The sequence below is a fragment of the Peromyscus californicus genome, unplaced genomic scaffold (genome assembly GCF_007827085.1).
Source record: "Peromyscus californicus insignis strain IS unplaced genomic scaffold, ASM782708v3 Scaffold_3__1_contigs__length_106647218, whole genome shotgun sequence".
Classification (NCBI taxonomy): domain Eukaryota; kingdom Metazoa; phylum Chordata; class Mammalia; order Rodentia; family Cricetidae; genus Peromyscus; species Peromyscus californicus.
The window spans coordinates 104796105-104799693 of record NW_026294551.1 but is presented as its reverse complement, the minus strand read 5'-3'; the positions used below and the strand labels follow the sequence as shown (position 1 = coordinate 104799693).

At 41.3% G+C, this 3589-nt stretch overlaps 1 pseudogene; it reads right to left on the bottom strand.

The window, feature by feature from the left end:
- Positions 1–2798: 2798 nt before the first annotated feature.
- LOC128123623 (uncharacterized) lies at positions 2799–2894 on the bottom strand (annotated as a pseudogene).
- Between the last annotated feature and the right edge of the window lie 695 nt (positions 2895–3589).

Here is a 3589-nt window from a genome sequence, read left to right as displayed (position 1 = left end):
AGTGTATCACTGTGGAGACAGGCTTTGAGGTCTCATATATGCTCAAGCCACACCAAATGTGACAGTTCATATCCTGTTGCCTGAGGATCAAGATGTAGGGCTCCCATCTCCTTCTCCAGCACCATGTCTGCCTGCATGCTGCCATGTCCCACCATGATAATAATGGACTAAACCTATGAAAACTGTAAGCCACCACATTAAATGTTTTCCTGTATAAGAGTTTCCATGGTTGTGGTATCTCTTCACAGTGATAGAAACCCTAACTAGGATAGACAGGTGCTTATAGTGACTTCCTAAGAACTTCTGTCTTAATTAAGGTTTCTATTGCTGTGAATAGACACCATGACCATGGTAACTCTTTTAAAGGAAAACATTTAATTAGGGTGGCTTACAGTTCAGAGGTTTAGTCCATTATCATCATGGTGGGACATGACGGCATGCAGGTAGACATGGTGCTGGAGCTACATCTTGATCTCCAGGCAACAGGAAGTGAACTATGTCCCACAGTGGGCATAGCTTGAACACAGAAGACCTCAAAACCTGTCCCCACAGTGACACACTTCTTTCAACAAGACCACACCTACTCCATCAAGGCCACACCTCCTAATAGTGCCATTCTTTTTGGAGGCCATTTTCTTTCAAACCACCACATCCTGCTCCCTGGCCCTCATAGGCTTGTAGCCATATCATAACAAAACTGCACTCAGTTCAACTTCAAAAGTCCTCACAGTCTATAACAGTCTCAACTTACTTAAAAGTCTAAAGTTCAAAGTCTTTTCTGAGATTCATGCAATCTCTTAACTGTAATTTCCTGAAAAAGCAAAACCAAAAAGCAGATCACATACTTCCAACATATAGTGGCACAGGATCTACACTACCATTCCAAAATTTAGGGAAGGGAGCACAGTGAGGAAATACTGGACCAAAGCCAGATAGAACACCAGCTGAGCAAAACTCCAAACTCTGCATCTCCATGTCTGATGTCAAAACACTCTTCAGATCTCCAGCTCCTTTCAGCTTTGCTGACTTCAACACATGTCTGTCTTCTTGGGCTGGTTCCATTTCTTATTAGAAGCTCTCCCACAACTCTCGGGGTCTCCAAGGCAATCCAGGCTTCATCTTCACAGCTTCACACAATGGCCTCTTTGGGCCTCCATTCAGAACACAGGACTTACTTAGCTCCATTCCACTTCTTGGTTTCCCTTTTTTCCTCAACTTGTACATTTGGTATTTTTACTTTCTCAGTTTGCTTTTTTTCATTATAGATCTTCATTAGAGTTACCACTAATAACCATATGACAGAGTCTATTATGCTTGACTGTTTTGAGATTTCCTCTGCCAAAGCAATTAATCAAAAGCGCTTCAATTTAGCCTCAGGCAGACTTTTTTTGGGCAAGGGCGGAAAGCAGCCACATTTTCACCAAAATATCATAAGAACAGTCTTTAGCCTACATATTAATATTCTTCTCTGAAACCTCTTGAGCCAGGCCTTACAGTTCAAATCACCCTCAGCACCATTGTTTTCCATGCTCCTCCTGCTACGATCCATTAAATAGTGCTTAAAGCATTCCACTGCTTTTCTAACCAAAACTCCAAAATCCAAATTCCTCTAAACAGAAGCATGGTCAGGCTTATCACAGCAATACCCCAGTCTCTGGTGCCAACTTCCATCTCAGGTCTTCTATTGCTGTGAAGAGATACCATGACCACAACAACTCTTACAAAGGAAAACGTTTAATTAGGTCTGGCTTTCAGAGGTTTAGTCCATTATCTTCTTGGTGGGACATGGCAGCATGCAGGCAGACATCATGCTGGTGCTGGAGTAGGAGCTGAGAGTTCTACATCTTCATCCGCAGGCAGTGGAAGCAACTTGGCAGTGTCTTGAACATATGATACCTCCAAACCCACCCCCACAGTGACACACTTCCTCCAACAAAGCCACACCTCCTAATAGCACCACTCCCTGTGGAGAGCATTTTCTTTCAAACCACAAGAGAAGATAATTGATGTGATCTCTAGTGCCACTTAGAATCTTATTTTTCTTTCTTTGTGCCTCAGGCTCCTCCATTCCAGAACCTGGCCATATGGCTAGGTTTTTCTGGGCTCTTATGATGTCAACAGTTGTTTGACAAAAGCCACCCCATGGAGAATGCTACAGGTATTCCCAGAGAGCTGTGATAAAGTCTTAAATTAGTGCTATGCTTTTGTCTGGTGCCTGTAGCCTTTGAATGGGAATGTAAACCTACTGAGTGACCCCTGAGTCCAGGGATGGCTTGGTACCAGGTTTTAGATGTTCTACCTCTTTTGGATAGTCACAAGATGACATATTCATGTAGCTATACTTCTGATGTTTAACACATATTCAGAAAAGGATCATTCATAGGCAGAACATCAGATATTACTAAGATGACCTGCAAGGACATCACACTCATGAACGAGAACATTGCTTGGTACCAAGAAGACTTGTCATACTCCTCCCACCAATGGGCCCCTCTTCCCTTCTTCCATCCCACTTTTTCTTATTTTAAATAGCAAAAGAAAAGTGACATTGTCAAAATGTAAACAATATCAAAATTCCGTGTATGTGGGATCACTACTGCACTAGCTGTAGTAACCAACTATGAAATAGCAATACCAGAAACAGTAGCAATGGTGGCTGCTACCACTATAGTAGCAACAACAGCTGCAGTGAAGTAAAATTCTATTCTGGAGCATGTGAGCACCATCTGTGTCTAACTGCCACGGTCCACTGGCGTGGACACAACTCCAGGAACACGAACCACCAAGGCCCATTTTTCAAAAATATGGAACACTTCACAAATTTGCATGTCATCCTTGTGCAGGGGCCATGCTAATCTTCTCTGTGTCATTCCAATTTTAGTATATGTGCACACTGCTTAATAAAGAAAACAACCAATATAATGAAAACTTCCTTGGCCTTTTCCGCCCATTGATTATCTCCTAAGTTTGGCCATATATATATATATATATATATATATATATATATATATATATATATATATATATATATATATTAATCTTATTTTTGTATTTTTATTTTCACTTTACTTGATGTGTATTGGTGTTTTGTCTGCACATATGTAAGTGCACCACACATGCAACCAGTGCCCATGGAAGCCAGAAAGAGGGCACTGGATTTCCTGGAACTGGATTTACAGACTGTTGTGAGTCACAACATAGGTGCTGGGGACCAAACCTGGGTCCAAGGGCTCTTAACTACAGGCTACCTTCTAAGCCTCAGCCTAGCCCTTCTTTACCTCACACATGTCACATTTCTACTCTACTGTGTATTAAGGATCCATATCATTTTATTTTATGGTTATAATACCACATCTGAAGCTGTGCATTCCATTTGATCAATACTACTTGTGAGAGTCACCCAGGAACAATCACTCATTCACTTTAAAATGGTTTTATTCCCTTTGGGTTTTTTACAAAGGTCTTTTCTGCCTTCCCAACTCCTTTCCTTGTTATTTTCATCAGAGGCAAGTTTAGCGAAAATACTCCTCCAACTTTCTCTTGACATACAGATATTCACCTGCACATACATGTGGAGTTTTAAACAAGC